At 39.1% G+C, this 26,081-nt stretch overlaps 1 protein-coding gene across 7 annotated transcripts in view; it reads left to right on the top strand.

The window, feature by feature from the left end:
* FUT8 (fucosyltransferase 8) overlaps positions 1-26,081 on the top strand; it is a 456,741-nt gene that overhangs the window by 174,003 nt on the left and 256,657 nt on the right. The window lies entirely within an intron of this gene.

A 26,081-nucleotide genomic window follows, 5' to 3' on the forward strand; every position in this document is an offset into this window, starting at 1 on the left:
TGCATTGGCGCAGTCACGGCTCACTGCAACCTTGACCTCCTTGGCTCAGGTGATTCTCCCACCTCAGCCTCCTGAGTTGCTGCGATTGCAGGTGCACACCACCATGCCTGGCTAATTTTTTGCTTTTTTTGTAGAGATGGAGTTTTGCCATGTTGCCCAGGCTGATCTTGAACTCCTGTGCTCAAGCAATTCCCCACCTCAGCCTCCCAAAGTGCTGGGATTACAGGAGTGAGCCACCGTGCCTGGCTAATATATTTTCTTAATGTTAAAGAAGAGAATGTTAAGGAGTTACTCAGAAAATAACTTGACCTTTTGGTGTGGGCTATTTTGATGATTGTTGGGAAGATTTTCTTTTTTTCTTCATTCCTGGGGCCATGGTGGCTGATCATCCAAGCTTGGATTAAACTCTGTTCCTTGTACTTTTCCTTCTCATTTTAGGTTTTGGAGTTGGTATACTTATATTACCAAGAAAATAAGGTTCCTCCAACTTATAAGAAATATTTTCTAGTTTCAGAGAATTATGAGTTGGTAAAGATCAAAAAAGATGGTATGGATGTGTTTGAATTATTCACTTTTATGATGTATAGTCTTCACTTTCCATGTTGTGTTTTATTGGACTCAAAGATGCTTGAGAAGTTAGAGAGATTCTCCCCGGCTCCCCCAGCCACCCCTGCAGCCCCACTGGGGAAAAAAGGAAACAAAGGAGGAAAACCGTGTTGACCACATATTTTTTTCTTAAGCACCTATACTGGATTAATGTATTACTATGAAAGTTGTTTAATTGGAGTTTTTTAAAAATAGATTTTATTTCTTAGGGCAGTTTTAGGTTTACAGAGAAATTGTAATTTCTTACAGAGAGTTCCCAAATATCTCCCCCTTTTATCTTACAATCTGTAGTAATCGCTTATTATTTCCAGGAGTTTGTTGGTCAGTACTTTGGGGTTTTTTTTTTTTTTTTTTACATAGATGATCATGTCATCTGCAAACAGAGAGTTTTATTTCTTTCTTCCCAATTTGTGTACCTTTTATGTCCTTTTCTTGTCTTACTGCATTAGCTAGGATGTCCACTATGATGTTGAATAGGAGTGGTAAGAAGGGAAGTCCTTGCCTTGTTCCTGATCCTACAGGGAAAGGATCTGGTTTCTTACCATTAGGTATGGTGTTTTTGCTGTAAGTTTTTTGTAAATTTTATTTATCAAGTGGAGGAAATCCTCCTCTATTTCTAGTTTGCTGAGAACATGTAATTATTAACTGATGTAGAATTTTATCAAATACTTTTAATGCATCTATTGATATGATCTGATTGTATGATTTTTTTTTCTGTTTCCTGGATTACATTAATTGACTTTTAGATGCTGAACCTACCTTGCATACTTGGAATATACTCTACTTGGTTGTGGTGTATAATGTGATTTGCTGAGATTTTTGAGAACATTTGTCTCTGTGTTCATGAAAGATATTGTTCTGTAATTTTCCTTTCTTGTAAGGCTGTTGCCTGGGCTTATTATCGGGGTAATGTTGGCCTCTGAGAATGAGTTAGAAGTGCTCACTCTGCTTCTACAGATTGTAGAATATTGGTATCATCTGTTCCTTAAATATTTGATAGAATTCATGAATGAATTATCTTCAGTGTGTTGCTTTCTGTTTTGGAAGATTATTATTTATTCAGTTTTAAAAAACTGATTTAGGCTTATTCAGATTATTTGTTTCTTCTTGTGTGAATTTTGGTAGATTGTGTCTTTTAACGGATTGGTCCATTTCACCTAAGTTGTCAAATTTAAGGGCATAGAACCAGCTTTGAGTCTTGTTGATTTTCTTTGTTTTCCTGTTTTCAATTTTGCTCTGATTTTTATTATTTCCTTCTGCTTCCTTTGGATTTAATTTGTTCATTTTCTAGTTTCCTAAATTAAAAGCTTAGATGATTAATTTTACCTTCTTTTTTAACATATACATTGAATGCTAAAAATTAATCTCTTAGTCCTGCTTTGCTGCATCCCACATTTATTTACTTACTTATTTATGAAATGGGGTCTCATTAAGTTGCCCAGGCTGGTCTAGAGCTCCTAGCCTCAAGTGATCCTCCTGCCTTAGCCTCCCAAAGTGCTGGGATTACATGCATGAGCCACTGTGCCCAGCCATAAATTTTGGTGTTTTATTTTCATGTAAATTTAGTTTAAAATATTTTATAACTTCTCAAGACTATTTTTTTGACCTATGAGTTATTTATAAGTGAGCTGTTTAAACATCTCCAAATATTTTGAGATTTTCCAGCTATGTTTTTGTTTAACTAATTTAATTCCATTGTGATGTGTCTATTTGTATGGTGTCTATTCTTTAAAATTTGTTAAGGTGTATTTTGTAGTCTCTCTTTGTGAAATGTTCCCTGTGGATTTGAGAAGAATGTGTATACTGCTGTTGCTGGATGAAGTGTTCTATAAATGTCAGTTAGATCCAGTTGATTGATGGTGTCATCAGTTCTATGATACCTTCCTGATTTTCTGCTTCTGTCAATTACTGATAGAGGGTTGTTGAAACTCCGTCTATAATATTGAATTCATGTGTTTCTCCTTGTAGTTCTATCAGTTTTTATTATACCTTATGTATTTTGACACTCTGTTGTTAGGTATATACATATAAAGATAATTATGTCTTCTTGGTGATAATTATGTCTTCTTGGTGAATAATAACAGATTGACCATCTGTTATTATGTAATACTCCTCTATCACTGATAATTTTTCTTGGCCTGAAGCTTGCTCTTTCTGAAATTTTTATAGCCATTCCAGGTTTCTTTTGATTAGGTTTAGCATAGCCTTTCTCCATCCCTTTACTTTTAATCTGTCTTCATCTTTATATTTAGAGTGGGATTTTTGTAGACAGCATATAGTAGGGTCTTGTTGTTTGACTTACTCTTGACAGCATGTGTCTTTTAACTGGGGTATTTAGACCACAGATGTTTAAAGTAATTATTGATATAGTTGGATTAATGTGTTTTCTACTCATTGTCCTTGTTCTTTCTTTTTTTGTCTTTCACTTTGTCTCTGCCTTCTTCATTGTAATTGAGCGTTTTATATAATTCCATTTTGTCTCCTGTTTTAAAATATAAATTATACTTAATTTAAAATTATCTTTTAGGCTGAGCATGGTGGCTCACGCCTGTAATCCCAGCACTTTGGGAGGCCAAGGCGGGTGGATCACCTGAGGTCAGGAGTTCAAGACTAGCCTGGCCAAAAGACTAGCCTGGCCAACATGGTGAAACCCTGTCTCTACTAAAAATACAAAAGTTAGCCAGGTGTGCTGGTGCATGCCTGTAATCCCAGCTACTCAGGGGGCTGAGGCAGGAGAATTTCTTGAACCCAGGAGGTGGAGGTTGCAGTGAGCCAAGATCGCACTACTGTGCCCTAGTCTGGGCGACAGAGCAAGACTCTGTCTCAAAAAAAAAGAATAAAATAAAATTATTTTTTAGTGGTTGCCCTAGAGTTTGCAATAATTACACAGTTAAACTGATCCAAGTTCACTTTTTAAATAACACTATATACCACTTCATGGGTAGTGCAAATACCTTACAACTTAGTATTGTCAGTTCCTTTTTCCCATTCCTTATAACATTACTTTTATTTGTTTTACTTTTCCATAATTTACAGTCACTAAATATATTGTTGCTATTATTATTTTGAACAAGTTGTTATCTGTTAGATGAATTAAGGATCAGAAAACACAAAAGATTTAGTTTTACCTTTATTTTTTTCTCTACAGTCTTTCTTTTTGTAATCCATATTTCTGATCTATATAATTTTCCTTCTTTCTGAATAACTTCTGTTAACATTTCTTGCAAGTCATGTTTATTGGGTTTCATTTCTCCCAGTTTTTATTTGAGAAGGTCTTTATTTCTTCACTTTTGGAGGATAATTTTGCTGGGATTCTATAGGCATTCTAGTTTGGTATTTTATTTTATTTTATTTTATTTTTTTAACAGTCCAGAGGTCTTATTTTATTTTATTTTTTTGAGATGGAGTCTCATTCTGTTACCCAGGCTGGAGTGCAGTGGCACGATCTTGGCTCACTGCAACCACTGCCTCCTAGGTTCAAGTGATTCTCCTGCCTCAGCCTCCTAAGTAGCTGGGACTACAGGTGCACGCCACCACGCCTGGCTAATTTTTTGTATTTCTTTTCTTTTTTCTTTTTTGAGACAGAGTTTCACACTGTCGCCCGGGCTAGAGTGCAGTGGTGTGATCTTGGCTCACTGCAACCTCCACCTCCCGGGTTCAAGCCATTCTCCTGCCTCAGCCTCCTGAGTAGCTGGAATTACAGGCGCCCACCACCACACTCAGCTAATTTTTTGTATTTTTAGTAGAGACGGGGTTTCACTATGTTGGCCAGGCTGGTCTCGAACTCCTGACCTCATGGTCTGCCCGCCTCAGCCTCCCAAAGTGCTGGGATTACAGGTGTGAGCCACCGTGCCCAGCCAGTCTAGAGGTCTTTTATTTTTTTTTTTTAACACCTGTTATGCTATGAATTCACAGGGAGTAGTTTCCAGCAGCTCAGGCTCCTTCCCATTGGTTCTCACAAAGTGTGCTTACCTGGATGGAGCAGGCTGGTGCTTCAGTAGAACCCAGGTACCTTTCTCTTTGGCTTCTTTCTTTTTCTGATCATTTTCCTTTACGTGTTTCAGGAAGCTATCTTGGCTCTTAGAGTGCTTAATGTGCTCAATACGCACATTAATTCTCTTGGCAAGAATCTTGCCCTTAATGTGTTTGTTTACAAGTTGTTTACAATACCAACAGCATGCTGAGTAATGTGTTTGTTTACAACTTGCTTAAAGTGCCAACAGCATGTTGGGTAACACTGCAGACTCTTCCAGTTTTGCCATGATAACACTCGTGGAGCATTCCTTTTTGAACAGTACCCATTCCCTTGATGTCTACAATATTACCTTTCTTATAGATTCACATACATGTGGCCAAAGGAACAACTCTATGTTTACCAAAATGCCTAGAGAACATATATCAGGTGCCTCTTCTTTTCCTTTGTGTTCGTCCTTTTGGCGAATTACTGGAAGATGGCGGTTCCGCCCGAAAGGTTGGATTTTTTTTTTTTTTTTTTAACGCTAAATATTTAATTTCACTCTTTTTGCTTGCATGGTTTCTGAAGAGAAAGTTTGATCTAATTCTTATCTTTATTTCTCTGTAGATAAGATGTTTTGTGTGTGTGTTGATTTTTTTCTTTACCTCTTCTTTCGAGATATCGTATTGGTCTTAAAGTTAATAAGGAAAAAACTAAAATTTTGCTTTTGATTTAGTTTTCTCTTTGTCTTATTTTCTGCAGCTTCACTATCATTTGTCTATGTAAATATTTTGGTGTTTATCTTGCTTGGTGTTCTCTGAACTTCCAGGTTTGGCGTTTCTTACTAAAGACATTCTTTCCTGTCACAGTGTTATTGATTTGTACACTCCCCTTCCTCACCTCCCCCCTTCACTGTTTTTTCCTTCTCTTTACTCTTCTTTTCTTTCCACAGGATCTCACTCGGTCACCCTGGCTGGAGTGCAGTAGTGGTGTGATCATAACTCGCTGCAGCCTTGAACTCCTAGGCTCAAGTGATTCTCCTCAGCTTCTCAAGTAGCCAGGACTATAGGTGTGTGCCACCATGCCTGGCAATTAAAAAAAAAAATCGTAGAAACAGGGTCTCCAATGTTGCCCAGGCCGGTCTTAGAAAAAAGGACTTAGCTGGGCATGGTGGTGGCATGCACCTGTAGTCCTACTTGCTTGGGAAGCTGTGGCAGGAAGATTGTTTGTGCCTAGGAGTTCAAGGCTACAGTGAGCTGTGGATCACCACTGTACTCCAGACTGGGTAACAGTGAGACACTGTCTCAAAACATATATATATAAAAATTTCTGGTGATAATTTGATAATTCCTGGTAAAAATTCCTGCCACATCTGAGTCTGTTTTCGAGGCTTGCTTTGTTTCTTCAGATTGTATTTTTTGCCTTTATAGTGCCTCATAATTTTTTTTCATAGCCAGACAGAATGTATCAGGTAAAAGGAACTGAGGTAAATAGGCCTTTAGTGTGAGGTTTTATGTTTTATCTGTTTAGAAGTCAGGCTGTGTTTAGTGTTTCTTCTGGCTATGGTATCAGAGGCAAATGTTACGGGATCTTTAAGGTGTTGCTTTTCTGTCTAGAAACCTCTGTGGCCGGTGGCGCGTTTGCCCGAGTTCTTGTCCTGTGTCCAGGAAGAATTATGTATGCAGACAAGTGGAGGGTGAGCAAGACAAAGAGAAGCTTTATTGAGTGTTAGAACAGCTCAGAGGAGAGCTGCAGAGGGCAGCCCCTCTCTGTAGGCAGGTTGTCTCGTCCAGTGTTCAGGTCTCAGCAGAGAGGAGGCCCTGGAGTGAGTGGCTCCTCTCTGCAGGCAGGTCCCCATTGACTTCCCAGCTCTCAGCAGAGAGGATAGCTCCTCTCTGCAGCTGGTCATCTGGCTGTCTCTCTGGCCTCTGCCCTGCTCTGGCTGATCCCGGGGCTTTTATGGACCTCAGCGGGGAGGAAGTGTGTGTCAATTGGTACATCGGTGGCCATGGGTGGGCTGGAAAAGGCACCACAAGCCCCCACTGCAGTCTGCGGGTCTGGCAGCCCGGTCCCCAACCTTCAGGCCCTCCCTGGCCTGAAGGTGGGGTCTGCCTGGGGACCTGCCCTCTTCCACCCAGGAGCCTGTCTGCCTCCTGCCACTTTCCATGGTTCCCAGGCTGCTTGCGCCAAGGAGCACCTGCCCGCCAGCATGGAGCAGCTCTCCACCTCAGCTTCCCCAGAGAGGGCCTAGGCGGTAGGGCCTGAGCATGCGCATATCCTGTTGGGCTGTGATGGTGTCCAGGCTTGGCTCCAACCCCGCTCTGAGAACCTGCCAGATTGGAGCCGGTGCGGGAAGTGGCAGCGGGAACAGGCATTTCCGAGCCTGCAAAGGCAGGGGGGGCCTTCCAGAGCCCCCAAGAGCACACGGAGGCCTGGGTCCACAACCCTGACTTGGGTAGCTGCAGCTGTATGGGGTTGGGGGACAGGGCTCCTGCCTGTTTCCAGTCCCCAAGAGCACATGGAGGCCTGGGTCTACCACCCAAGCTTGGGTGGCTTGGGCTGCTGCCTGCTCCTGGCTCCCACTGGTACTGTGGAGCATGCAGCCCTGGCTCCGCCCCCTTTCAGCTTGAGGCAGGGGCTCCAGATCCTTGCTGGACCTGGGCTGGGATCCGGGGCAGAGGTGACATCGCTGGGAGCTACCCCAGTTGCCCTGGCGCTTCAGTGGCCCAGGCAGAGCAGATAACTGTCCGGCCTGGCTGTTGGGAGTGGCAGGCTCAGCGTTCGCCTGATGTGGGGTGGACCCTGGGGATGTAGCCCCGGGCAGCCCTGCACAGAGCCTCCTCCTGAGGCCCAGGAACCTGGCACTCTCAGTGGGGTGGGCGCAGTGGCTGTGTCACTAGCCGGTCCCTGAAGTGGGCACCGCTCCCACTTCCTGCCTCAGGCCCCTGAAGCTCAACCTCAGCTCTGCATCGGTCCCTTCTCTGCTTGACTGTGCTGCACGGAGGGCGGCGAGCTGTTGAGGGAGGGGGTCTGTCCGCCTCTCCCTGTGCCCTCCATGTACCAGAAAGCCACCGCCATCACTATTAGAAGCTAAAATTTCTTCTAGTGTCCTTGCTTTTATCTGCCCTGTTGTCTTTGGGTTTTTGTAAAGAATCCTTAAATGGGGTCTGAGGCTTGCAGGTTTTTAAGTTGTAATCCTGTGTTGTACAAGAGCTGTATTGATGTGGTGGTAAGGGTAGAGGGATGAGGGGGAAAGTTCTATAGTCCTGTAATTAGATCTCAGGACTATAGAACTTTCCCCCTCATCCCTCTGCCCTCTACCAACTGTGAGCCTGAGTTGAGTAACTGTCTCTTTTTTCCTGTCAAAGGATAGATGGGGCTGGAGTTGGGTATTTCCCTTCCCTCCGGTTGGTTAGGCACTATAAAACCCTAGTAGGTTAGGCAATTTAAAAGCCCAGTTGGTTAGGTTCTGGTAAAATAGTTTCTTTTTCTGGAATACCGTTTAAGAGAAACAAAGTTCCTGGCATGTTTCAAAATGGTTTTCTTCTTCCCCTGCTGCAAGCAGGAGGGGATTTTTTCAGATCTTTACCACGAGAACCTGGTAGGGCTCCTGGAGGTAAAACTCAAGAAAGTATGGGGACCCCTATAAGACTGGTCCCCTTGCAGTTCTTAACTCTCGAGCTAGTCCACAATTACTGTTTCAACTGTTCCTACTGATGCTGGCTTCAGTTGAGAGCTTGTATTCCTGGACTTCTGCTTCCCGCACACTGTAATTCTCTATCTGCCTGTCTGTCTCTCCAGGTTTTAGAGCAGCAGTTTGCCCTCTGACCTCAATTCTCTGATGGCTCTAAGAAGAGTTGTTGATTATCAATTTTTTTTTTTTTTTACCCCCAGCTTTTTTTCTTGTTGTGAGGTTCGGAGTGATGAATTAAAAGCTCTTTACAACCATACTTAAGGTTATTTTTTGACTATTTTTGATGCTTTTGTAACTAGTCAAAAGACTTATTACAGTATCCTTTATCTCATTTGGCAGTATTGTTCATTAAGAATTTTATTTCTCTCTGACATCAGGTCTGCACATTTTGGGGATAATATATTCTAATTTGCAAGAAAGATTAAAAAACTCCTCCAGAGGGAAGTTGATCATAGGACTGATTCTTATTATTGATGAATTGACTGTCTTGTCTTGTTTTGTGTTGCTATGTAGGAATACCTGAGGCTAGGTAATTTATAAAGAGTTTGATTTACCGCAGTTCTGCAGGCTGTACAAGAAGTATGGCACCAGGATCGGCTTCTAGTGAGGGCCTTAGGCTACTTCCACTGATAGCAGAAGGCAAAGAGGTGCCAGCTTGTGCACAAAATGAGACAGGAGAAAAGGGTGGGAGGAGGGGCCCTGTCTCTTTTTAACAACCAGCTCTTGGGGGAACAAATAGAGTGAGACCTCAAGCATGCCTGAGGAAGAGCATTAATTTATTCTTGAGGGTTCTGACCCCTCCCCACCATGTCCAACAACATCTCCCATTAGGCCCCACCCCCAACATTGAGATCAAATTTCAACAGGAGGGACAATCATCTAAGTGATAGCATAGACTCAGACTATTTACTATTCTGTTTTCAAGTATAGATTGAGGGCAACAGCAGCCTTTGTTTTCTATGTTGATGGCCAAAGGTTTATTTTTATATTCTTATACTGTAAAAAAAAAAAATACTTTATTTTTGTAGCCTTTTTGGGTGTAGGGTCATGTCAGGCTTTACTAATTGCACTTCTGATAAGTATACTGATGATGCTGAGGATGGTTATTAAAGGCCTATGCTGATACTTTGGATTTATGGAACCAATTAATTTGATGACTCATTTACATTGAATTTCTTAATTAGTAGATTGCCCACTAATTATTTTTATGAGCACAGAATAAGGTAATGTTAATTCTTTTTTTTTTTTGTGATATGGTAAAAAACTTAGTTCATATAATTAATTTAGTGCTCAAATATCTTAGTAGAAATTGAAGTAGAAAAAGACATTGTTGTAAATTAAATGTAAGATATAATTTTATTTTCTTTAGAAAACTTTACATTGAAAAGATCACATTATAGATAATTTAGACAACTTATTTATAACTTTTATTTATTATTATTATTGAATGTAAAAGAATTACATGCAGTCCCATGATCTTAGCATAACTGTGGTTACCATGTTGGTATATGTGCCTTTTAGTCCTTTTTCATACACAATTTTTTTTTTACAAAGTTATAATAATAATTTGTTTTCAAATTTGTGCCTTTTTTCAGTAAACAGTGTAAATGTTTCCCGTTTCTAACAATGTTTTCTCATTGAGTGAGGTACTGTTAGGTTGGTCAGACTGATAGTTTATTGTATGTATTGCTGTAATATCTTTGTGCATTTAGCTTTTCCATGTTTGTACCATATCTTTGGGTTTTCAGAAGTCTCTCTCTCTCTCTCTGTTTCTCTCTTTGTCTGTCTTTTCTATCTCTCACCTTTATTTGGGGAGCGTTTTGTGTTCTCTTTCACAGGGCTAATTAAGTTTTATTGGATCTTGAAAAATGGGATTAGAAATTTTTTGTTACTTATATAATTAGAAAACAATGCTTTTGGATTTACATTCCCAGAGCGGTTTACACAGTTTTATTCCAAAAAATTGTAGTTTTGTGACTAGGTGATAAAAATGATCTCCTATATGTGCCAAACTTGGTATTCTAGATACTCATACTTAGGATGTAAATTGACTGTAGTACAATAATTTAATATCTTATGTTTAATTCTTGTGATATTTTACTCACAAATTGAACTTTTCCGTACCAATTTAATGTTTGTAGGCTTAATTTGGCGTCTTTGTCAGGATTATTAGACTTCTCTGCATTCTTCTGACTTCTTCCTAAACTAATGTTTAGAACTGAATTGGGTCCAGCAATTTAAGTGGAAAATCAGTATGACTAGAGACTTCTAGAAACTTCTGGTGTCACTGAGATGGTGAATTTGATGATTCTGACCCTACTTGCTCATCTGTAAAAGCTATTAGAGGATTGTTTTAAGTGTTTCTATTCTATACAGGTATATGTACACCATGTAATACCACTCAGCCATAAAAAAAAAAGAAATAACATTTTTGCAGCAATTTGGATGGAGCTGTAGGCCATTATTCTAAGTGAAGTAACTCAGGAATACAAAACCGAATACCATATGTTCTCACAAGCAGGAGCTAAGTCATGGGTACGCAAAGGCATACAGAATAGTAAAATAGACTTTGGAGACTGAGACGCGGGGAGGATAGGAAGAAGATAAGGGATTAAAAAACGATATATTGGGTACAATGTATGCTACTTTGATGATGGGTGTAGTAAAATCTCAGACTTCACCACTATACATTTCATCCATGTAACCCAAAACCACTTGTACTCCAAAAGCTATTGAAATAAAAAAAAATATTAAAAAAAAAAGAGGCCAGGCAGGGTGGCTCACGCCTGTAATCCCAGCACTTTGGGAGGCTGAGGCGGGCGGATCACTTGAGGTCAGGAGTTCGGGACCAGCCTGACCAACATGGTGAAACCCTGTCTCTACTAAAAAAAAAAAAAAAAAAAAAGCCAGGCGAGCTGGCTCACGCCTGTAATCTGAGCTACTCAGGGGGCTGAGGTGGGCGAATCGCTTGAACCTGGGAGGCAGAGGTTGCAGTGAGCCGAGATTGTGCCACTGCACTCTAGCCTGTGCGACAGAGCAAAACTCTGTCTCAAAAATAAATAAATAAATAAAAAATTAAAAGAGAGTTTCTATTGTACCTAATCTTCTAGCCTTAGTATTTCTTAGAGATTTTATAAATGCATGTAGCTTTTTTACTCTTGTCATCGTCAAGTTGTTTGCCAAGATTGAAAAATAACCATCTTTCTCCTAATACCTTGGTGAGCCTGAGAGAAGAAGATATTACACAGTTCATTTTATTGTAAAAGTAGTAAAATTTCTCAACTGATATTCATCCTTTGTTTTTGTGGATTCGTTCAGGGAAGATAAGATTTATTGTTTATTTTTATTTTGCTGAATTGCCAGGCTGGTCTGGAACTTCTGAGCTCAAGCAGTCCTCCTGCCTCGGCCTTGCAAAGTGTTGGGATTATAGGCGTGAGCCACCGCACCTGGCTGGAAGACAGGATTTTTTTTTGGGAAAGTAAATATCACTTAAGAATATCTACTAGTATGGGATCTAAAGTTATGCATACAAGGATGCTCACATATTTCTTTGTATCTTGTTCCCAGTCTTTCCTCCAATTTTGTCTCGCTTTTTCCTCAACAAGCGTAGTTAACAACTACTATGAATTTGGAATACAAAATGATAACGACCCTGCCTTTAGGAAACTGACAATTTAGAAGGTGAACTAGAAATGTAAGTTAACAATTACAGTACAGGAAGTCCCCTAATTTCCTCTATAATAACATGTCTCCCAAAATGTGATTGAGAATAAAAATTCCACACGTCATAGGCGTAGGAGGTATTTGGGTGTTTGTATGGAAAGTCATTTCACAGAGCTAAAATTTATTATTATAAAATACTCAATTCTAGTTCGTGGGCATGTTATCTCCTTTGGAATTAGAAATTTTAGTTGCTGCATAACATTAAAAGTGTCAGGATGATGCCTGTAATCCCAGCACTTTCGAAGGTAGAGGCAGAGCATTGCTTGAGGCCGGGATTTTGAGACCAGCCTGGGCAACATAGTGAGACCCTGTCTCTACCAAAAAATCTAAAAAAATTAGCCAGGCATGGTGGTGTGTGTATGTAGTCCTAGGTACTTAGGAGGCTGAGGCAGAGGATCGCTTGAGCTCAGGTATTTAAGGCCGCAGTGAGCTATGGTAGAGCCACTGCACTCCAGCCTCCGCAACAGAGTGACACCTTGTCTTGGGGGGGAAAAAGTGTAAGGATGGGATTTCTAGGCATATTTGGGGCTGAGGAAATCAGTCCTGGGCCCAACCTCCTTGTAGCGGGTGAGGTGGCAACCTCTGGAATTTGAGGCCTGCTACTGGGATTGTAGGTATAGGAAGTTGAGAGGGAAAGGGTCTTTCTCACCCTGCTGTGGTAGTAAGAGCTTGGTGCTTAATGGGTGCCTTTTACTTGTTTGATCACCTAGGATTTCTGCTTAGAACCCAGCAATACTTGTAGGCCTGCACTGTCCTGAGAGAGAAATCAGAGACTTTTGGTGGTAAGTCAAGGGTAAGAGATGAGATAAGAGAACACCTACACTATAGGATATTAGAACTACAACTCCAATTACTCCTTCACTCTCATCTTTTTCCCTCTCCCAGCTTCCAAGTATGTGTGACTAGTGCTTTGTCCAGAGCAGGACTGGAGGATGGGGTAGGAAGAATTATTTTTTTTTCATCATAGATCAGGATACTGTCATGTCCCCCTAAACTTCAGGGAGGTCTGGCTTCATACCTCTTCTTCCAATTTCCTAGCATTGTGCAATGACAAAGCTTCATGCAGTAACTCAAAATCATTGTTAATAAGGTGATATCTAAAAGATTGAGTTTGATGTTCTGAAGTTAGTATGAGGATGTCAGTCTGTTAATGTGTGAAATGTTTTGAGCTGTGTGAAACTCAATTTTGCTTAGTGTGTTAAGTACAACTGAAGTTAGGTGTAAAAGTCAGTAGTAGCACACAGAAAGGAGTAATGAATTGTGTCTAGAGGGTCAGGAAAGATCTCACAAAGGAGAAGATCCTTGAATTCTTTGTTCAAGTGGTAGATTTAAGGAAGTAGATTTTTTTTTTTTTTTTTTTTTTTTTTGAGACAGAGTTTTGCTGTAGGTCTCCCAGGCTGGAATACAGTGGTGCTATCATAGCTCACTGCAATCTCTAAACTTCTGGGCTCAAGCGTAGAAATAGATCTGATAGTGGAAGTCTCTGCCCAGTAATACTGAGATCTTGGAACCTTACTCATTTCAGAAATGGCTCTGGTCTGAATACATTATATGGGACTAAGCTCTTCTAAATATCTTTATGCATAAACTTCAGCAACTTCTAAGCTACCATTAGGAAATTTTCACTGTAAATTGTATATTGGATGATTGAATTTTTAGAATTAGATTTATTCCAAATGTAAGTCAACCTAAATGTAAAGTTTTTCTCTACTTAAATATAAGCTTTTTTGGCACTCTTGAAGATTCTGAGTATTTCTGTGGACAGTTATGGCCATCAGGGTGTTTGTTTGAATTCTGGAATTGCCCTAGAGAGCACATAAGCTGTGGAGTAAAGCAGGTGTGTGGTCTGACTCCTGACTTGGTCACTTAAGATCTGTGCAACCTTGAATAGTAACTTTGATGCTAATTTTCCACATCTGTAAAACATGGATAAAAAATGCAGAGTCTTCAGCACAGTGCCTGTCATGAAGTAATGGCTCAGTAAATGTTAATTATTACTATTATGAACTAAATAAGAGTTCCCTAGGTCTCTGGCTTCAAACATATAGATGTTGGAGACTATGAATAGCTTGAGGCCACCTTGAGCTAAGACTAGATGCTCAGGACCACCTTTTTGATTAGTCATTTATTCATTGAGCATATATTTTTGCATTGTTTAAACTTTAGCAAAATACCTAAGTCAGTCAATTTTATTTCTATACATATATTTCTATATAGAGGAGATTTCCTATAGGATGACCTGTTCTGGGTGTGTCTGTCTGACCTGCAGCTAATCAAGTGACTACAGCTTTGCTAATTTTTTTTGAAAAACCCTAATACTGTAAAACATCAGTACAGAGGAAATAAGCTGTTGGTCAGCTTCTAAATTCTGGCACGGGTTAGATTTGCCTAAGAGCAAATCACATAGCAAGAGTTGATGAGAGAACTTTTCTCATAGCTTCTAGCCTGGATAAGTTTGTCTCACTTGGTGTTAAGTCAGAGGAATCTGAGCTATAGAACCAAATTGTAGGGAAAGATGACTAAGGGTTTGTGATGTCTTTTTTTTTTTTTTACCCCCCTCAAAGGAGTTCTAGGTGTAAAAAGCATCATGGTTTAAAAGTTACGAGGCATCAGTGAAGGCAGCAGAAAAGTCAGAAACTAATATAGCCAAGTCTAGATTATATCTGTTATAAACTTTTTAATCAGAAGATTCTAGGTTCTAGAAGCAGGTCTGTAAAATATTGAGAGCCCTCTAAGTAAACTCCGTTATAGTCATTTAATTGATTTTTCTTTGTCTTTCTTCTTGGACATACTCTTCTTTAAAGAGAGTATTCCCCCCTCTACCCCGGATAGTATCTATCTTTGAGGTTTTGAGAACAATAGTATTCTTGTGCTTTAGGTTCTGAGTTGCTGACTTGAGGGAATTTGATACACAGGAGTCCCCAAGGCCCCCCAGTGGATACCTGAAACCATGGATAGTACTGAACCCCGTATATACAGGTCAGGCAACCTAAATCTGAAATCCAAAACATTCCAAAATCTGAAACTGACGTGACACTCTAAAGAAATGCTCACTGGAGCATTTTGGATTTGTGGATTTGAGATGCTCGACTGGTAAGTATAACACAAATATCCCCAATAGGAAAAACTCCCTATTCCCATTAGTTTTACTTGATATTCTGAATTCTTAAGTGTGATTTTTTTTTTTTTCTAATTTGGGGATAGCTCCTATTTTTATGAGAGAAATTAATGGGAAATTTTGAGATGGTAACTAGAAATTGTCTTTGCAGTGTTAAATTTTTAGTTGGGAGGCTACTAGGCTGGGTGGCTCTAGCTGTTTAAGTTCGTATCTAGGCAAACCAAAGCCCAACTTAGAAAGTAAAAGGAAACTAGATATTTTGCCAACTAGAAACCACCTAAGTAATCTCTAACTAGTGTCTTTCCACTCTGACCAATGAGATATGTTTTCTTTGTCTTCCTTCTGTGTTCAGCCTATAAAGCTTGCAGCCCACACTGCTGCGAATGAAGCTCTTCAAACCTCTTACGGTTCAGAGTGCAGCCTAATTGATGAATCATTCTTTGCGCAGATAAACTCTTTTGTCTGTTTTTGCTTTAAACAACAAAGGAACATAAATTCTGTTAACTGATTATTTGAATATAACAGTGAAAATTCCCTGTAAGGCTTTGGATATCAGTATTTTAGGAATACTTTTTAAAACATCCCCTTTAGCTTTTAATGTGTTTTGGTTAGACAAGATGATGTATGTGTCAGTATAATGCCAGGCTCACAAAAGTTGCTAACTAAATGTTAGTTCCTTCAATACATATATTCATTCCCTGGGACATGGTTCCAAAAGTAGATTATCATAAGAATTCTGTGAGAAGCTTTGAAAAACTACAGATGTCTGTGGCATATATTAATATAATATATGGCGTCTATATCAATACATGTATGTAAATGTACGCAAACAATTTTATCTACTTTTTCCTTAACATTAACTCCTTCAGATAGAATGGTTGGCCCAAATGATTTAATTATTTTTGAGGTTGTTGATCCATAGAAACAAATCCCCTGCAGAAAGGTTGTACCAATTTATACAGTTACCTTTCCTCACGTTTTCTCTAACACTGGGTATTCTTGAGCTTTTAGTATTTCTCAGTTGGTGGAAAGGATCTCTTAGTTTGTTGGGATCTCTTTGATTATGAGTGAGATTCAGCATTTTCCATAATTTACTGATGTCTGCATTTCTTCTTCCCTCCCTCCCTTTCTTCTTTCCTTTCTCCTTCTCCTACTTCCACTTTCTCCCATCCTGTCCTCCCTTTCCCCTGCTCTTCCTTTTTCTTCCCCTTCTATCCCCCTCCCCTCCTGTTTTTCCTTCTTTGCTTGTTTTTGATCTCTGTTCTTTCACATATGAAGATTCTATTTTGACCAGCAATAAGTTGAATTATGGGGCTAGAAGATAAGGACTAAAAACAAGAATTAGTGTCCAGAAAGGTGGGGTAATTTTGATTACTATGCCTGTTGCAAATATGAGCAAGATGTTAAATGTATCATAGATCTGCAAGGTTTTTTTAAATACATATTTTTTATCTATTGTCTCATTAATGTTATCTTTGAGAAATGGTTCTTTTCAGTTTGAGAATGGGGGAATTGGATTTAAAATTTTCGTATATAAAGAAACCAACTATCCTTTGGAAACTTCTTATTATGATTGGTTCTGGGTGGTATTGGAATCAGTTTGAAATGATGCCATTAATGACCACATGTTTGGATTTCTTGACTGTGGGTAAATGTGATTAGAACAGAAATCCCTTAATAATAGGGATTCTTTATCTTTGTGTCCCTAGTGCCTCATAGTATCTGGCCCTAATTAGGAGCCTTAGAAGTGCTTATTGACTGTGATTGCTTTTTTATCTGAATCTGCCCTTTCTATCCCATCATTATGATAACATCCATCTTGGTAGTAGTAAAACTGTTGCAAACTGCAGAAATGAACTGTGATTTTTTTTTTTTTTTAAGACGGGGTCTCACTCTGTCACCCAGGCTGGAGTGCAGTGGCATGAACATCTTAATAGCTCACTGCAGCCTTGACCTCCCCAGGCTCAGGTGATCCTCCCACCTCAGCCACCAGAGTAGCTGGGACTACAGGTACACTCCATCATGCCCAGCTAATTTTTGTATTTTTTTGTAGAGACAGGTTTCATCATGTTGCCCAGGCTGGTTTCAACCTCCTGGGCTCAAGGGATCTACCTTGGCCTCCCAAAGTATTGGGATTACAGATGTCAGCCACTGTGCCTGGCACAAATAACTTTTTCAGACACTACTTTTGATTCTTTTTTTTTCTTTTTTTTTTTTTATTATTATACTTTAAGTTTTAGGGTACATGTGCACAATGTGCAGGTTAGTTACATGTGTATACATGTGCCATGCTGGTGTGCTGCGCCCATTAACTCATCATTTAGCATTAGGTATATCTCCTAATGCTATCCCTCCCCCCTTCCCCCACCCCACAACAGTCCCCAGAGTGTGATGTTCCCCTTCCTGTGTCCATGTGTTCTCATTGTTCAATTCCCATCTATGAGTGAGAACATGCGGTGTTTGGTTTTTTGTCCTTGTGATAGTTTACTGAGAATGATGATTTCCAATTTCATCCATGTCCCTACAAAGGACATGAACTCATCATTTTTTATGGCTGCATAGTATTCCATGGTGTATATATGCCACATTTCCTTAATCCAGTCTATCATTGTTGGACATTTGGGTTGGTTCCAAGTCTTTGCTATTGTGAATAGTGCCGCAATAAACATACGTGTGCATGTGTCTTTATAGCAGCATGATTCTTTTGGGTATGTATCCAGAAGTGGAATCACTGGTATTATACTGTAATTCTATTTTTTTTTTTTTTTTTTGAGATGGAGTCTCACTCTGTCACTCAGGCTGGAGTGTAGTGGTACTATCTCGGCTCACTGCAACCACTGCCTTCCGAGTTCAAATGATTCTCCTACCTCAGCCTTCCAAGTAGCTGGGATTACAGGCGTGTAACACCACACTGGCTAATTTTTTTTTGTATTTTTAGTAGAGATGGGGTTTCACCATGTTGGCTAGGCTGGTCTCGAACTGCTGACCTCAAGTGATCTGCCTGCCTTGGCCTCCCAAAGTGCTAGAATTATAGGCATGACCATCGTTTTCAGCCTCTGTAATTCTTTTTTAAATTTTTTGAGGAGACATCATACGGTTTTCCACAGTGGCTACACCATTTTACATTTCCATCAGCACTGCAAAGGGTTCTAATTTCAGCACATTCTTACCAACACTTATTTTCTGCTGTTTTTTTTTTTATAATCATCATCTTAATGGGTGTGAAGTGGTATCTCATTGTGGTTTTGATTTGCATTTTTGAAATGATAAGTGATGTTGAGCATCTTTTCTTATGCTTATTGTTGATTTGCATATTTCTTTGGAACATACCTATTTAAGTCCTTTGCCCACTTTTGAATCAGATTTTTTGTTGTTGAGTTTTAGGGATACTTTTTAAAGATACTAATCACATGAACTCCTTTTTAAGTGATTTATACTTCCGTAACATATACTTTTTTTTTTTTCTGATCGACTTCTATATAGTTTGTATTCTAGCGGGTCAATGGAGTGTGATTTTTCTTTTAAAACAGCTTTGCTGAGGTATGATTGGCATACAAAATACTGCACACATCCGAAATGAACAATTTGATTAGTTTTGACATATGTATACATCTGTGAATCCATCACCACAATTAAGATAGTAAACATACTCATTACCTCCACAGATTTCTTCTTGCCCCCTTGTAATCTTTTCCCCCACTACTACCCATCCTTCCTTGTCTCCAGGAAAATCCTGAATTGCTTTTGGTCACTATAAATTTAGTGCATTTTCTAAAGTTTTTTTTTTAAATGGAACTTATAGTATACACTTTTGGGCAGGGGCTGTCCATTCCTGTGTTTATTTATCATTTGTATATTTTCTTTGGTAAAATGTCTGTTCAAATCTTTTGCCCATTATTTAAATTGGGTTGTTTGTTTTCTTATTATTGAGTTTTGAAAGCGGTTTATATTCTTGATCAAAGTTGTTTATAAGATACGTGCTTCACAGATGTATTTTTCCTGGACTGTTGCTTGTCTTTTCTTTCTCTTAATAGTATCTTTTGAAGAGCACACATTTTTAATTGTGATGAAATTTGTTCTCATATGGATTGTGTTTATCTATCAGTTTGTTCTCATATGGATTGTATTTTTGTTTATGTATCTAAGATATATTTGCCTAATCCAAGGGCATAGAAGTTCTCTCCTGGAAGTTTTATGGTTTTGTATTTAGACCTATGATGCATTTTGAGTTAATTTTTTTATATGAGATAAAAATTGGATAGAAATTCTTTTTTGGCGGGTAGAGACATGCAGTTATTTCAGCATCATTTACTGAAGTGGTTTGTCCTTTTGATTTTTGTCAAAAATCATTTGACTGTATATGCGTGGGTTTATTTCTGACTCTTATTTTGTTCCACTGACCTCTTTGTCTGTCTGTCTTTTTTTTTTTTGTCTCTCGTACCAGCTCAATTTTAATTTTAAAGTGACAAATATACAGGTGGAATAAAACTTTAAGCAACACCCTCCAAATTCCTCTTACATGACGAGAAGAAGCTGAATGTAATTTTGCTCTATAAGCAACTAAACAGTAGCTCAGGATAGACATAAAACCAATTTTTCCAACTAAGCCTTTGTGAAGATCAATTTATAAATGGACCACAACTCCAGGATATTGTTTCTGTGCTGTGATTTCTTTGTCTTTCTTGATGCCACGACCATGCTTACTACTATGGCTTTATAAGTCATGAAACTGGGTCACGTTAACCCATACAACTTCTTGTTCCTTTTCAGAGCAATTTTGGCTATTGTGCTGGTTACCAGTCTGTTGCCTCTCAGCTCCAAATGCATCCTTTTTGCCTGCTCTGTGAAAATAGATCAGGCCCTTTAAATATTTTTATTTTGTCAGCTGACAATGTTAAGTTTTGCCAGTACAGAGTGCTGGAGAAACACCGTGGAGAAGTTTTGCTTGTTTGTTTCTGTGTACTTGCTTAGTGGACTGTAGCAACACACTCAGCTTCTCCAGTGTCAACCCACATTGGCTTTCCCACTCTACAGTTTCTGTAGGGTGCATGTTTTCACCATTATCAGGCTTCTGCAGTGCTCAGAGGGCAGCAGTACCCAGCAACCAGTGACCCAAGGCCAGCAACTTCTTTTACTTCACCCTCAGTTGGATTTGTAACAGAGTATCTTTTGGTGGGACACTTCTGTGTGAAGAGATTTTGCTAGCACCCTAAAGAATGGATTTCTGGCAAGTTCCACAAGGTGGACTTCCAGTAAGTTCTGCTGGTGTAGCACTACAGCAGCTTCTCTGCTATTCAGTGAGAGGACTGTGTTCTCTCCAACAAGGTCTGGATCTCAGCCCTGGGATGGTTTAGGGTTGGAGGAAGCTCTTGCCTTGGTGTTCTGTGTCAGCCTAGGGAGCATTGGCTACTCTTAAGAGTTCTCTTTATTTCTCATTAGTTAATTGGCTGTTTCTCCAACCCCATGTTAAATAGTTAGTGATCCTTTTTATTAAGCTTTCACTTTTCAAATTACTGTGTGGCTTTTCTCTCCGGAATGGCTTTACATTTCCATATGAATTTAAGAAACAGTATGTAAATATTTGATTGGAATTGCATCAAATCTATAGATGAATTTGAGGGACAATTGACATCTTAACGATATCAAGTCTTCTGACTCATGAATAAGATGTCTCCATTTATTTGGATGTTTAATTTCTTTCAGCAGTATTTTATTGTTTTCAATGTACTGATCTTACCCATATTTTATTAGGTTTAAGTATTTTATATTTTTTGATGCTTTTATAAATATTTTAATAACATATCAATTTTTTTTTTTGAGACAGAGTTATTGGCCAAGTGTGGTCAATGACTGTCACCCAGGCTGGAGTGTGGTGGCGTGATATCAGCTCACTGCAGCCTTCACCTTCTGGGTTCAAGTGATTCTTCTGACTCAGCCTCCCGAGTAGCTGAGATTGCTCAGCTACCACACCCAGCTAATTTTTGTATTTTTAACAGGGACAGGATTTCACCATCTTGGCCAGGCTGGTCTTGAACTCCTGACCTCAAGTGATCTGCCGTCCTCGGCCTCCCAAAGTGCTGGGATTAAAGGCATGAGCCACCACACCCGGCCAACAACATACAATTTTTAATTGTTCATTACTAATGAATAAGAATGCAATTGATTTTTGTATAGTGGCATTGCATCCTGAAAACCTGCTGTACTCATTCTGGTAGCTTTTTTTATAGATTACAATGGCTTTTCTGCATAGACAAAGCATGTCTTTTGTGAATAAAGAGAGCTTTATTTCTTCCATTCTAATAAAAAGACAATCCTTTTATTTCATTTTCTTGCCTGATTTCACTGGCTAAAACCTCTGATATAATGTTGAATAGAAAAAGAGCAGACATCTTAGTCTTGTTTCTAATCTTAGGGGGAAAGCATCTATTCTTTCACAATTAAGTATGATGTTGTAGATTTTTCAGGATGCACTTTATTGGGCTGAGGAAGTTTTTTTCCATTCCTAGTTTGGGTAAAGTGTAAAAAAAAAATTAGGAATGGATTTTGAATTTTGTCAGTTTTTTTTAATGTGTTGAAATGATCCCATGTTTGTTTTTTTTAAAGTTTTTTATTAGCCAGACATGGTGGCACACACCTGTAGTCCCAGTTACTCGGGAGGCTGAGGTGGGAAGATTGCTTGAACTTGGGTGGTAGAGGCTTCAGCGAGCCAAGATCATGCCACTGCATTCCAGCCTGGGTGACAGGGTGAGGCCTTGTCTCAAAAAAATGAAAAAGTTTGTTAATATGGTGGATTACATTGCTTGATTTTTAAAGGTTAATCCAACTCATGTTTCTGAAATAAACCCACTTGGTTATGATGTATATTTGGCTTCTTGATGTTGCCCCACAGTTCACTGATGCTCTTTATATTCTTTTTGTGTTCTTTTCTCTTTTTGTGTTATATTTTTGGATCGTCTTTATTGGTATTTTTCCAAGTTCATGGATCTTTTCTTCCACGGTGTCTAATCTGTTGTTAATTCTATGTAGTTTTTTTTAATGTTAGATATTATAGGTTTCATCTTTAGAGTTTTGATTTAGATCTTTTTTATATCTTCCATGTCTCTTAATGTTTTGGCTCTATGAAATACATTTAGAATAACTTTTAGACTAGGCATGGTGGCTCATGCCTGTAATTCCAACACTTTGGGAGTCTGAGGTGGGAGAATTGCTTGAGCCCAGGTATTCAGGACCAGCCTGGGCAACATAGTAATACCTCGTTTCTATTTTTAAAAAATAATAATAATTTTTAATGTCCTTGTTTGCTAACATCTGGGTTGGTTTCAGTCAATTGATTGCTTTATTCATGTTTTCATGCCTCTGCATATCTGGTAATCTCCAACTGACAGACATTGTGAATTTTACCTTTTTTGAGTGTTAGATATTCTTTTATTATTAGAAATACTGTTGAATTTTGTTCCAGATATGTAGTTATTTAGAGATAATTTGAGGCTTGCTTTTATGATTTTTTTAGGAGGCCTGGAGCAATGCTCAATCCAGGGCTAGTTATTCCTCACTACTGAGGCAAGACCTTCTTAAGCACTCCACTCAATGTCCTGTGAATTAAGAGCTTTACCAGTTTGGCTGGTAGTAACAGGCAATATCCCTAAGTCTGCATGATTATCCATCACTATTCTCTCAAATTCTTTTAGATGTTTTTTTCCCCAGCCTCCAGTAGTTGTCTCACACTTTGAGCTAATCAGTACCGTGCTGAATATTTGAGAGGCCCTGCTGCAGATTTCTGGGTTTTGTTCTCTGCGTAGCCACCCTGCTACTTTCCCAGGGCTAGCTACCTTTGTCTTCATGGACTCTAAGCTCTTCTGTTTCATCAACTCAAGTTAGTTTATCCATGCACCTAGCTCCCCTTGGATTTCTTACTCTTCCCTGGGCCTTAGCCTGAAAAGTCTCTAAAGGTTGTAAGCTGGGACAGTTGAAGGGTATTGCTTGTTTCCTGTCTCTCTAGAATCACTGTTCTTTGTTGCTTAATGTCCAGTTTCTTGAAAAATGTTGTTTTCTATATTATGTTCATTTTTCTTTTAAGTGAGAGGACAAACCTGGTTGTTACTGCATCCTGACCTCCATATATAGTATATTTTAACCCCATTATTTTCCATTTTTTAAAACTTTTTTTCCCATTATTTTCTGTGGTAAAAATAATTCTGGTTTGAGAATTACAATTTCTTTATGTTTTAGCACTAGCTAATGCAAGTATGTATTATATACAAATTATATTGGCAATTTTCTTTCTAAAAAATCCCCCCAAACTATTATTCTGCATATATAATAATACTTACATTTTAAAAGGTATTTTTTTCCAATATTATTTTCAGTTGGTTAAAATAAACTACAGTACATACTAGTGGAGTCTGATTGAACTGATGTGAAGAATAAAGAAAAATACTTAGAAATGTTTAGAGAACGCATCGTGATGAAATCTGTTAGGAGTACAATTGTTTTAACTGTAAAGCTTGGCATTACTGGATGGGAGACAGCTATAGGATACTTAAGCCTTATTGGTGAACATATAGGGAGAGGTGGAAATAAGAGATGAATTACATGAAGAAGTCTTTAAGTCATGGAGGCTTACTGAAATATTGAAAAAAGCAAATAAGTAGACCTAACAAAACAGAGGGGGCTCAGAAGAATGCATTTGTTTCTTATAGATGGTAGCTGGAGCTAGGGCAGTGTAGCTTATGGCTTTGCTTGAATAGAAAGAGTTGATTTGGGATAATTGGATTTAAATCCTCTATTTACCACTTGCTAACTGCGTAAGTTTTTTAAACTAAATTTCTGATTTTGCATGTGTAAAATGAGGATAAGCATATTTATCCCGAGGGTTGTAGTGAGCCTTAAATAGAATCAATTACATAGAAGTATATAGCAGTATATTCATGTGCTTAATAAGTATTTGTCTTTATTATTTTAAAGAAATGACCAGAGAAATCTTTACTTTTCTGTTGCATATTTCCCTAGTGATTATATGGACATAGAAGCAGTGCTTACAGTTACCTTGGAACCCATCAAGAAAAAATGAAGCAAATTCCTGCCCTGTTGCCCTTCTGGAACATTACATAGTTTGGATGAAAATCAGCTAGAGCACAGTTAGACTCTATTAGCATAAGATTATGTTAGAAAATAGTGGGCATGAGAAGGCCCTGAAGGAGAGTTCTAACTTGGAGAAAGATGGTGGAATTTTTTTATAGGGCTTTGACAGGAGGGGTCAGGCAAAGTTCAGTTTGAGGAGTCAAGGATAGCTCTCAGAGGAGGGGAGAATTGATCATGTAGATTAGCAATTATTGGGCAATTTGAATTTTATTAAGAATGTCGGGGCTGGGCATGGTGGCTCACGCCCAGCACTTTGGGAGGCCAGGCAGGCGGATCACTTGAGATCAGGAGTTTGAGATCAGCCTGGCCAACATGGTGAGACCCCGTCTCTACTAAAAATACAAAAATTAGCCAGGTGAGGTGGTGGGTGCCTGTAATCCCAGCTACTCGGGAGGCTGAGGCAGGAGAATCACTTGAACCCGGGAGGCAGAGGTTGCAGTGAGCAGAGATTGTGCCACTGCACACTCCAGCATGAGCAGCAGAGCGAGACTCTGTCTCAAAAAAAACCTCAGTTTTTAGTGTCTTCACAGTAGATTTTTTTGTCATTGGCTCTTGCGGTCTTTCTTCTTGTCTCCCCCAGTTCCAGCCCCCCAAATAGAAGGGCCCATTATCTTGCTCATGATTTTAGATTCCTAGCTCTTGATTTTGGAAGGCGCTGTCTTTGTGAAATTTCAGAGATCAAGGAATTAATATTTTGTGGTGCGGGAAATTTCTCTCAGTCTTTGCTCCTTGCATTCTTTGTGCAGTTTTTTCTTTATTTTAGAGACAGGGTCTTGCTCTGTTGCCCAGGCTGGAGTACAGTGGTGTGATCATAACTCACTGCAGCCTTGAATTTCTGAGCTCAAGTGATCTTCCTGCCTAGGCCTCCTGAGTAGCTAGGACTACAAGTGTGTGCCACCACGTCTGGCTAAAAATTTTTTGTAGAAATGGGTCTTGCTATGTTGCCCAGACTGATCTGAAACTCCTGGCCTCAAGCAGTCCTCCCACCTCTGCCTCCCAAAGTGCTGAGATTAGGGGCGTGAGCTACCTCACCCAGCCTGCAGTGTGTCTTGGATCCTCTTATGTAGGTGCTCTGTAGTAGAGGAAGCAGTAATATATGATAATGAAAAGCTTCGAAGTAGACATATGGCTGAAAGGGAGATTTGAATAGGGTTTTGCAGCAGCTATTTTAGTTGATGACACATCTTCAACTTAAATTGCAATTGCCTTTTTTCATTTTGCTTCATCCTTCTGTGATGATCCTAGTAGAAGTCAAATGAGATCATTTTTGATAGTTGGTTTGCAGGCTTCGGTGTATGCACCCAACCTTTCAAAGCCTGCCTGTGCTTTTCAGGGAGCTCAGTTTTGTGACTGAAAGGATCAGCTATTCTCTTCTACCTTTTTAATGCACTACTGGTTTCTAGCAGCTGCTGCTTAACGCTGTTCATTCTTGAGTTTGGTGAATTGTTTTCTGTGCTCCGTGTGATTTCTTTGTCTTTATGAGGTACATTTTGACTACAGGTGAGCCAATTTCCTGTGAATATAATCTGTGCTTTGAAATTAAATTATCTTTATCCTCTTTAAATATGTAAATCATCTTATTATCTGCTAGTTTGCCTCTTGCTTTGTGGCTCCTTGTGTTCCTCTTGTAATGCTTGCTTAGCTTTTAATTTAAATACCAGACTGTGTTGGTTAGCATCCATAGAAGACATAGGCCTATTCAGGAAAGTGTGAATATTTGGCCACCATATTTAGGATTATTGGGGCATTTCTTTCCAATTTTTCAGAATACAGAAAAAGAGGTGAGTTTCCTATTCCTTCCTAATCAAGTTCACCATCAACCTTGTACTTTTTGAACCAACTTG

This window comes from Pongo pygmaeus, chromosome 15 (assembly GCF_028885625.2).
Source record: "Pongo pygmaeus isolate AG05252 chromosome 15, NHGRI_mPonPyg2-v2.0_pri, whole genome shotgun sequence".
NCBI lineage: Eukaryota > Metazoa > Chordata > Mammalia > Primates > Hominidae > Pongo > Pongo pygmaeus.